This window comes from Paroedura picta, chromosome 8 (genome assembly GCF_049243985.1).
Source record: "Paroedura picta isolate Pp20150507F chromosome 8, Ppicta_v3.0, whole genome shotgun sequence".
NCBI classification, from domain to species: domain Eukaryota; kingdom Metazoa; phylum Chordata; class Lepidosauria; order Squamata; family Gekkonidae; genus Paroedura; species Paroedura picta.
In genome coordinates this window covers 36295123-36306613 of record NC_135376.1, presented here as the reverse complement: position 1 = coordinate 36306613, position 11491 = coordinate 36295123, and the positions used below count along the sequence as shown (strand labels likewise).

The 11491-nt window shown below is 43.0% G+C and overlaps 1 long non-coding RNA gene across 1 annotated transcript; it reads right to left on the bottom strand.

Annotated features, from left to right (window-relative positions):
* Window positions 1-1832: 1832 nt before the first annotated feature.
* On the bottom strand, window positions 1833-5361 carry LOC143843258 (uncharacterized). Its single transcript, XR_013233511.1, has 2 exons — window positions 4714-5361; window positions 1833-2075 (listed from the first exon to the last, which is right to left on the bottom strand). It is a non-coding gene; the product is annotated as an uncharacterized LOC143843258 (long non-coding RNA).
* Between the last annotated feature and the right edge of the window lie 6130 nt (window positions 5362-11491).

Genomic DNA, 11491 nt, shown 5'->3' with positions numbered 1-11491 from the left:
GCTAATCAGAGTACACTGAGGCATCTCAGGTATGTTGTCAGACTGACTTTCCTTTAGCTGTAGTGTCCTACACAAAATGAGTTGGTAATTCAAATTGATTTAGTTCATCTACTGCCCCTTTCATTTTCATGGATGGTGAAGCCAGCAAACTCCAAAAGTTAAAGCATGTCAATGCATAATGTTAGTATAATGCTCTAGTCTCATGTGAATGTGCTAAACTGTAAAAAAAAAGGGGGGGGGGGTAGACCGTGAGCAAAGTTATAAAAGAGCATCACTTGTTTGGAATCCTGTCTCTGCCCCAGTTTTGCAGTTAGTTCACATCTGAGGTTTGAGGACTGCCTGGAATATTCCAAGCTTCCTTCTATGCTATCAGAGCTTTCAAGTTAAAAAACTAAGCTAAACAAAATCCAGACCTTTCACTTATGTGGGGAAAATATGTGGGCTATATTCTACCCAATTGCTAAGAAGTAAAACCTGCTCCTGGTTTTCAGTATCATAGAATACAGTATCATGAAATAGGAACGGGATGATTAATTGGGCATTCCCAACACTTATTTTTAATCCTTCTCCTTGGTTTTCCATCTCCAGACTGAACAATCTAATTCTAACAAAGGGTTCCCTTCATCCTCACTCTCAATTCGTAATTGGTACCTAGAATCTCCTATCTGGATATGGACGTGGATTTTTGTTCGTTCTGCCTTTGGGATGATAACAGCAAGAAGTGTAATAACCTTCTCAAGTGCTGAAGCCACTAATGCTGGCTGCCCTGTACATCTTATGCCTTCCCAAACCAAATGCAGTCTAAGCTACAATGGTCTTCTGAGATTGCCAACTCCTGGAGATTTGGAGATAGAGCCTGGGAAGGGCAGCCTTTGGAGAAGAGAGGGTACTTAGCAGGGTATAATGCCATACAGCCCACCCTCTCTAGTCTGCATATCAGTTTTAATTCTGGGAGATCTCTAGGCCCCACCTAGAGATCCATCCCCTCCCAAGGCAGCAAAATAGATGGAACCACCCTACCTATCAAGTTTGCTAATTTTGGCTTACCGGGACAGAAGTTGCCTGAGGCCAGGCTAAAAAGACCATCAGGCTTTTAAGGAAGGGCAGTGACAAACCAGTTTGGCCCAAAGGATGAACCAAAATTCCTTTCCAAAGCTTCACCTTCAGACTTTATTTGTCTTAGTGGGGGGAAAGACCCATAGCTGCGCTTAAAAACAAGGTTGCCAACTTCGAGTGTGGCCTCGAGGTACCCTGGAATTATATCAGCTCTATTCATTTATTCATTTTCTTGAATTTCTGTACCACCACCACTACCCCGTAAGGCTCTGGGCAATTTACATAAAATGTCAGATCCCTTGGAGAAAATGGCTGCTCTGGAGGATAGACTCTGTGGCATCACATCCACACTAAGCTCTCTCCTCTCCCCAAACCCACTCTTCCACAGGCTTCAGTTCAGATTTCTAGGAAGTTCCCAATCCGTTAGCAACCCTACTCACAGAAGAGGGAGAGAGAAACGCCAGCGTTAGAGAAAGGGAGAATTCCTGACAAGTGTTAACACCCTGTCATTTGTGCTGTTTAGGGACTGCTCTGAGGACTTTGGCCCACATGAACTCAAAGAGTATAATCAAAATTGACTAAATGTCATGGCACTTACAACCAAATACCCAATTTAGATGTTTTGAGGGTCCAAAGCACACAGCTGCCTTATTTGTTGTGGCTGCTTCCAGTCCTCCATCGTTCCACGGCACCTCCCTGTCCTTGATGACGGGCCAGGCCCAGGAACAGAAACTACACTTTTGCAGAAGGTTTGCGGTGGTACTTAAAGCTACAGCTTTCATGGTTGAGTTTTATATTTTAATTTCTTCAGCTTATCTTCAGGGCAGTTTCTCCAAGTCAAATGTATGCATGGGTGGAGTTAGGATTAGCACCCACATTCTCCAGCAGAAACTATAGGATCTCTTCTGTGTCTGTGGAAATATAGGAATTATGTGCAAGACACAGAGTGATGCTTACAGGAGCTCTCCCTTATTTGCAGAATCCATGGGGCAGGTCTTGGCAGTATCAAAGAGTACGCTCTAAACAGTAGGAGAATCACAAAAGTATAATTAATAAAGGTTATTGTAACAAATGTACAAAGGGTATACAAATATAAGAGCAGTGCAAAGCAAGGAAGAAAATAATAAAATATGAATAGCTAACATAAAATACTTAGATAGGCTTTTTGGTACTCTATTCCCCCCTTTTTTTTAAACAAACAAAAAACAAGAAAAAAAGAGTTTAAAATCCAGCAACTAAAAATATTTTTAAAAGAAAAAGAAAAAGGATACACATAAAGACATGACAGTCGTGCACCAGCCTCAGCTCCAGGGGAAGGGAGGGGTGGTGGTCCGGGATACCTTTCCCTTCAGGGCACTCCCTGCACCATCAATCACGGGGGTGGAATGTGTCAGTCTAGGGTGGGAATCAGTCGACAACGTGGCTACCTGGGTGGTGTACCGCGCAACCACTGCGCCCTCGGATTCCCTGCCAGCCCTGCTGGAGGCGGTGACCGCCTGGATGTTGCAGTACCCCAAGCTATTGGTTTTGGGAGATTTCAACGTTCATGCAGATGCGCCGTCCCCATGATGTGGCCTGGACCTGGTGTCTGCCAAGGAGACACTAGGGTTCTCGCAAATTGTTGCTAGTCCCGCCCTCCAAAGCAGCCATTGCCCCCCTGGGGGGTTTGAAGTAGTCATCATCACCCTCCATCCCCCAATGCCCTTGTTCGGGTAGGGGAGAGTGGTATTTTCCGCTGTGTTGGGTATTTTTATAGTCTTTTAACAGGGGTTTTAATGGGGGATTTTAAGACTATTGTTACCCACCACGAGCCTGTAGGGAGTGGCGGGAAATAAATATAATAATAATAATAATAATAATAATAATAATAATAATAATAATAATAATAATAATAATAATTTTCTCCAGGAGAACTGATCTCTTTGGTATAGAGATTACTTGTAATGTTGGGGGATCCCCAGGTTCTGCCTGAGGACTAGCATCCTTTCTGGATGACCAATTAAGACATATTGCCAAGATATATGACCACATATTTCTGCAACTATTATATGCTCAGAGTCAAGGTGGTATAGAAATCTAAATAAATAAATAAATAACTTAAAAAGGCATTGTGCAGTTCTTAATCACAACAACTATTTTATTTAAAATATCAGCACAATTTCTTATATTTAAAATGCATAATGAATTCTAGGGTACAAACTACAGGTTATTTCCCCTCAGCATCCGGGGGGGGGGGCACGATGCTTTCTCTGTCTCCAGACATGTTTGAAGGAGAAGTATACTGGTTAAATATATGCATTTTCCCCCATGAGATGCATGTATTTCTATTTAAGAATCTGTTTCCAAATTACTAAATTGAAACAGCCATTAAAACACACCAGACTTTTTTCTATCAGTCCAGAATCAATCCTTATATTTTTACCATTTTAAAATATTAGGAGCTTTACTGTATGCAAATAGTATTTGTTTAAATGCTACATCTTAAGCAATCATACTCAAGTGGTCATATGCAGGCTTGCAATTTAAACTTGTTCTTTCTGTAAAATTATGAGCATTCAATTATACTGTATTAAAGATATTTTGGTAACATGTTCACCCACATACTTGCTCAGCCACTTTTTTTTCTAGATTTATGTCTGCTAGTCCGGACAAGTTGCTTTTGACTAAAGGATTAGTTTTCAGCAAAGTAAACGAAGAAAACAATACAAAAAAAAAATCCCAACAAAAATATTGGACCAACCCACAATCCAAAGACAGCTGTTAATTCCTGTTGCTCTGATTATATTGAAACCAGACAAAAAAAGCAATTATTCCATTTCTATGAAAAGAGGACACGTTTCAAACCAAATCTAAAGAAGTGTGGTGATGTGCTGCTCTCTAGTGGAAAGGATTACAAATTGCATGGCATCCCATTGTTTCAGTCCGATGGGTGTCAATTTCTGCTCCACCAACCACCAGAAATCAAGAAACTTCTTTTAAACCTGACTGACACATGCTGTTTGTCCTCTCTCTGGTGTTTATTGGGTGAGGAGAGAGAATTTTGCTTAATGGAGTTAGGAAGATCTTTCTCACTCAGATGCAACAAGAGATCATGGAACTGGTAAAGGTGGCTGCATGATCATCTGGGAAGACATGGAGTATTGTGCAGGACAGGTTGGAAGATGAGTGAAGAGTGCTTCTAGTCTTCCTAGCATTCCCTTGTTTTCAGCCATATAAGACCATCAAACTGCTTCAAAAGTACCTAATCCAGTTAGGCCAGGACTGCCCAGCCTCTTTCTCGGGTCATAATGAAGGCAACCTCACAATGCTCCATGTTCTCCTCAGTCATAGTAGAATTGCTCTAAAAAAGTCATATTATGATTGCTCTAAAAGGGGGGAGACTAGGGGAGTTCTCAGGAAAGTAAAAGAGTGGGGGAGGCAGAAAATAAAATGCCTCCTGCATGTCCTTGCAGGTTTCTATTTGTCTATATATCTATTTTTCAAATGTGTCCCCTATCTGTGGATACCTAAATCCAAAGATTGGGGGCACACAGAAAACATGTGGTACTCCCCAGGTTTGCAGAAAAATCTGAAAATAATAAAAAAAACCTTTAGGGGGTGTTTTAAATTCCCATCAAAATTAAGTGTTTTCTACACCTACATAAGCAGGGCTCTTACCAGGTCAAAGGACTGCAGCCGCAGCTGAGGAAAAGGCCAGCAGCTGGTGTCTGAGGAGGAAGGGACTGGCAATCACACCAAGCTGAGCCACAGAGATGTTTGGGAGATGCACAGGGCCCTGGCATTAGAGGAGGCCAGCAGCTACATGGGACCTGGTGGTGGCAGAGGAGGAGGCAGTCAGCAGCTACATGGACCTGAGGGGGTGTCCAGCAGATGCATGATACTTCATGGCAGAGCAGGCTGAGGGTCATGTGGGGCCATGGAGGTAGAGGAGGCCAGCAGTCATTCCAGACCCATTTCAAGTTTCTATCCCAGGAGAAGATAAAGGACAAAGTGTGGAGAAGATGGTACTAATAATGATGACAGGCCTGTCTCAACCCTCATCAGCAACAAGATCTACTTGGAGTATCACTCCTCTGAAGTAGCTGGACCTGTTCTGTTCCTGATACTCTGGATATCTGGTTCTCACTTATACCCCTCTCTTTGTTTGCAGGTTAATCTTGGAGGTTAACCAAGACAACAGTAACCAAGACAACCATAGCTATCCTACCTCAGAAATAAGTCCATTGTTCTCTCTGAGATGACACGCACTGGTGTGAAACACCTCAGAGAAAACTGGGACCTAGAGAGGCCTGAAAGTAAGGTCAGTTCCAGCTTTGAAAGGCAAAGGAGCCTCATCCACCACGTTAACTGAACAGTGCAGTCTTATAGCTGCCTGCCTGAAGTGGAGCCAAGAAGGAATTCTTCCCTGTGACCCCAGATTGGCCATGGTGGATGCAGGATTTTTGCTTTCTCTGCACTGCCTCCATTGTAAACTCAGGACTAACACATGACACTGTCTCCAGCTTCAGCCAGGTTCTCAGGTTTGACAGGATCCAGAAGTAATGTCACATGTATTTAGGCCTATATGAGAACATGGGGGGGGGGAGTGTTTTAGGGCTGCTTCTTTGAAAATTCATTCAATAAAGTTGAATGGTTTAGCTGTATATATTTGTGTGGTATCTTTCGTTCGTGTCTTTTTGAAACATAAGATGTAAGAATACGTACAGAGTTCCTCTCAGCATAAGAAAGCGTTGACTTGTACAGAGCTGTAATCTTCCCAGCAAGGGGGGGGGGAATGTACCCAAGCTTGGCTATCTTCCCAGCACAAGGCAGATAGCACAGAGCATGTGAGATCAGGGACCAGTCAGCAACAAACTGATGGAATGTAGAAACCCAAGCATGCGTAGTTAACTTTTGCTATGCTAGAATGTTGTAACCAATCATAAGACATGGGGGCAAGGAATAGAATTAAACATATAGAAGGAAATGGTTATCTTCATTGTGTCAAAAATATTTTTTTTGTCTGACTGTAGAAAATTTTTACTTCCTTTTGCTAGAAAAATAAATGTTAACCATTTGCTATTTAAGTGGCCTCTCTTGCTTCTCCACTTGGCTGGGAGGGAAGGGGGCATCCCTTTTTGGGTAGAACATCTGGGACGACTTAGCTGCAATTCTAAGTAGGATTCTTGCAATTCCATTTCATTTAAACTTCAATCTCTCTCTATTCTTGGGGATTTGTTCCCAAGATCTTTCAGTGAAGTTCATCCACTTGAACAGAAACCAAGGAATGGAGAAGGAAATTGTTAATTTCTCCTCAATATCTGGATGCTGGGTAAAATAAAGTCCTTAATTGTTTTGGAAGGGGTATAATTCTGTTTAGGATCGCATTGCAAGTATCCATAGCCCTAAAGTGAAAACATTTATTGTATTATTTAATTCATTTTATGCCAGCTTTCCATCTGATCAGGGTCCCACAGTAAAAGACAACACTTAAAATTATAAGTTCATTCAATAAAACCAAAGACAATTCCAGAACCAGCTAGGAGATGCAATAATAATTATAGAGGGTATGCCAAACAAAACAAAAAAGTTTTCACCCACTGGCGGAAGCCACAGTTCCTTAAAAGATTGAGAATGCATTGTTGCCATCCTACAACACAAGATTACTTTGATGCAAAACATAGACAGTTTCATAGGGCTGCTACACTGCTGGTATTTCTGCCACACTATTGTCCTTTGGCCACAGATAGAATGGGACAGCAAGCCAGCAGCTTAAGATGGGTCCTGTAATTACCTGACAACTTCTGTGAACTGTTCAGCAGATCTGGGCCCGAGATTCCATTCAGTGGTCCAAGATTCGTTATTTCCTGCATTATCTGCCAGTTCTCTGTGTATGGCATCAGCTTAAGTTTGAGTTCCAGCATCCATTTCACTTGACTTATCCCCCATGGGTATCAATTTCTGTTTTGCCATCCACCAGCTTTCTTCACATATGAGTTTCCTGGAGGAATTCTCCCCAAGTCAAGAAACTTCCCCTTTTAAACTTGACTGACACATGCTATTTGTACTCTCTGATGTTTACTTCATCCCTTTGCTTTGGCTCCCAAATAAAGAATACATTGCAAAATACATTTTCTCATTTTAATCCTCACCTTTGCCATCTCCTCTGTTATTTCCCTCCATACTCTCTAGTCTATGTATCTGATATAGGTCTGCTAGTTAGATGCATCATCCCCCAGCTTGCGATACCAAGGTTTTTAAAAATGTTAATAATTAAGACTTGCAGATGTGTACAAAGGTGTACTTCACTAGGATTGGATGCTATCAGTTTTTCTAACAGGAAAAGATGGATTCCTTCTGCCAATAAAACTAACAAAAGCAGCTGTGCTGAGGATCATGGGGCCAATATGAGCAAAAGCTGCACAGCATAGGCCAGGGGTGCTGAGATGAAGCAAAAGAGATCAACTGGCAGGATCCTTTTTCTCCTTCCACCCCTCCTGGAACTATGGCCATGCCATTGTAAATGGTTACTGAGAGTAAAAGCAGCTTCCAATGAAGTTTACAATATGCCATTGTATGGGGAAGGAGCATCTGATGCCTAAAGGAAAAACATCGACTGGGCCAGCACAAGTTCTGCATATGACCATAAATTTGTCCTTGGCACCATGTTTATATTATGTATCCAATGTTCTTTGACAGACTGGAGGAAAAGTGTGTGTATGTGTGCATGTGCGCATGAGTGTGCAAGGGCACACACTCATTGGCTGCAAAATCCCCATGACATGTTGTGACATTAAATGCCAAGGCTGAGCCAGCTGCCATTTTCAGCAGTCCCTCCCACTAGGAATACAAAATGCTGAGGAGGGAGGGAATTCAAGGAGTGACTCTTGCAGGTTTCTCTGCACCATATGTCCATGGAAAAAAAAGAAGGGACACACAAAGTACTAGATGTCTCAGGGCAAATGACTAAACTTGATTAACATGTCAGTGTCTCCAATTAGAGGGAGGTAACTCTCAAGCAAATTCTAACACAAATGTGGCATGCAAACATTCAAATGCACAGTCTGAATGGATATTTTAGGAAATCCCAATTATGCTGGGGGTGTAATTCACGGCACTTTTCTGAAAATGCAAATAACTTTGAAATTGTTAAATGGTTACACTTAGTCCTTTAAGATCCATCTACAGACTTTCCCCCCAAGAATTCTTCAAATATAACTTTCAAAAGCAGAAGCTGAAAAATCAACATGCCCGAGGCCTGCTATGTCCTGCATGAAGCTAACCCTGCTGTCTGGTGGCTTGCTAGAACATGTTCTGCCTAGCCTCACTTTACCGCTAGGTGACGGGCACAGAGATAGACTGTGAGATCCAAAGGATAATAGTGTGGCAGAAATACCAGCAGTGTAGCAGCCCTATGAAACTGTCTATGTTGTGCATCAAAGTAATCTTGTGTTGTAGGATGGCAACAATGCATTCTCAACCTTTTAAGGAACCCATGTGCTCTGTGCAGGGCTAGAACCAGATCTTTGATCAATCACTGGTTCTTGAGTTTCCAACTGGATCGTTCTATTTGTTTGTTCTTTTCCTCAGAAAGCCAAGGGTGCAACCAATTTAAACTTGTGTATCTGTTCAGCATTTCACACAAGATGTTTACAAGGCAATGTTTTAAGACCACAACCTTAGAGACACCTCCCCCGTTTATTAATATCCATGCTGATGAGGAATTCTAGGGAACATGTTCTGTTTTGGTTGGTGTGAAGAAGAGGTATTACAGGGCTTTTGGTTCAGTCAGGTTGCAGAGATGTGAGCAGAAACTAGCCCTGGGCTCAGTTGAGTAAGCAGCTTTGCCTGCTTGTCTCCTCTACAATGATCAAAGCCTATTTCTTCAGACTTTGTGTAACCTGTTTGAAAACCTGAATGCATTTTTTTTGAACAAGTGCTCCACAGTAAAGCAGTTTTAAAGATTAGGTAGAGATTAAAACACAAAGAATAACAAACTAAAACAATCTGATGGAACCCAAACAGTTCCGCAGGGCCTGCAAAAGGGAGCTCCTCCACCAGGCATTTGGTTGAGGTTGACCTGGACCATCGCTTCCAATTGGCCCTCAGCCCCCCCCCCCCCGCCTCCTATTATGACCATCACTAATCTGCCTAATGCACTGGGTCCCAGTAAAAATTGAGCTGAGGCTCCTTTGCAGTTCTATCTTATTATTACTGCTGTTATCATGTTGGGGTTATTATTGCTGTATTGTTATTGCTGTTGTCACATGTGTTTCCTTATGTTATCTGTACCTGTTTCCTGTTCCCTGTAAACCGCCCTGAGCCTTCGAGGGAGGACGGTATATAAATATAAATAAATAAATCTGTTGAACTATGACTCTTGAAGAACTTTTGACTCCCTGAAAATTTTGTTTGTCTCCAAGATGCTACACCAGACTGGTATCTAGCTATTGTACTGTAGTCCAACACAACTACACTCTGAAAAAACAATAATAAATATAATCAGCTAAGTCCTTGTAATAAATGATAAAAAGAAAAATCAGTAATCTCAGAACAGTGATACTATGCTTTTGAAAACATTCACTGAACAAGTAATAAAAAGCCAAGGTGTCGCTCTAACCAAGGTGCCACCATAGAAACATCCCTGGCTTTCTGTAAATGCTGGAACAAATTCACTGGCAATTCCGGATCATGGATTCAGTCTAGACAATCAGTGGAACTGAGTGAGTGGAAGACCTCTGTGGTGGCTTGGACCTAGCTGCTGACTTCAAGGGATTTGAGGTGGTAACCATGCTCTCCCAAAGTGCTGCCTTTAACCAAAAGGCTCTACTGGACATGTCCTTGGATGTGAGCCCTATTGATTTTACAAGAGGGGACACAATGGGCCCCCACCAAACCTATAAAGCAGGGGACATGCTTATTATTGTGTGTCGTTTTAGTGGCAGATGGTTCAATAACTGCACACGATGCCTTGACAGACATGTCTGTAATGAGGCGTGGAAGTGGCTCGCATTATAGAGTCAGTAACAGCACTGAAGAGGAGGTAGATCATCCAAGGCTACCTCACCCCTATGTGAGGCAAGAAAGAATATCTGATCTGATAAAACACAAGACCAGGTTCCCAGAATACAAGCCCACCTTACTTTTTCATATTTGACTGAAGGATGAGAACAAACAATGAAATGGGGAAGAGGCTAGCAAAGTTTCTATCACAACAGCAGCAAGAAAGTAACTAAGGGAGGGGGCTACTGATTCTTGGGAGTATGTGACAGTTTCAGCAGGAAAAAACATTGTGCCTACTCTGGGGAAACCCCTCCCACTGGTTCCTAAGGAAACTAGAAGCTTCTATCAATAACTGGCCTCTGCATGTACTGTCCCAACGCGGCACTGCACTGAAGATGGCATATGAAAGTTCCACCTATGACCACTGCTCTAATCTTTAGAAAGTCATTGATTTTAATTGTAAAACTTGGTCACTCTTTAGTTGCCTGACAGAGTTGAAAAGGCTTGTGTGCAGTGCCCCAGCTGGTGATGTATGTCAGCACTTTCCCTGTTGGACCAAATGAAAACGTTCTTTGGAGTCTCACCAGCTCTAATATGCTAGCATTTTAAATGGTAGGGCTGTTTTCCTAGAGAAAAATGACTAATATAAACATCCTAAGTGTTACATAGGATTTATTATCTTTCCTCTTAAATAAAACAGTAAGGTCACTGTAAGCTGTACCTGTCTGGGATGGGGGCGATTGGCCCCTCCCCCCGACTGACAGGCATTCCAGCCAACCAGCCAGTCAGGTGAATGAATGGCCAATCGGCAGGCGCAAAGCCCATCAGGAAGAGCAAAGCGCCTCCCACCCCCCTCAACAGCCCTGTTGTTGCTCTGTCTGGCTGCCATCACCACGTTGCACAACGCGCAGCGCCCCCTAGGCCGCCACGAGCCCACTGCCATGCCTCAACCCACACATCGCCAATGTATGGGCTGCCTACTCCCCCGCGACAACACATGCCCGTCGGCTGGAAAACGCGGCAGGGCCCTCCCCCGCCCCACAGAGTGTTGATGCCGCCTCCGCCGAGCCACCGCCGCCTGAGCCTTCGCCGGATGGGACAAGCCATGGCCACCGCAACACCACCCCATGCGCCGAGAAGGGGCTGGGAGAAAAGCTTTCATGCTGGGGGGAAGCAACAAGGACCCTGCTCCTCTCCCCGGCCTGAAGCCGGAGTCTTGCTGGAGGAGGGGCCCTGCCACAACTCTTCCTAGTGCCTGCTGTATTTTTACAGTAATCCCTAGTAATCCATATAATTTCTAGTAACCCATTTCTAGTAACCTATATAATTTCTAGTAACCCTTAATTTCTAGTAACCCATATAATCAATATGCTTGTTGCAAGATGCCATCTTCAAAGCAGAGTCACACTTTTGAATCTCTTTCCTACTGGCATCTGTGAATGGTTAATTTGCA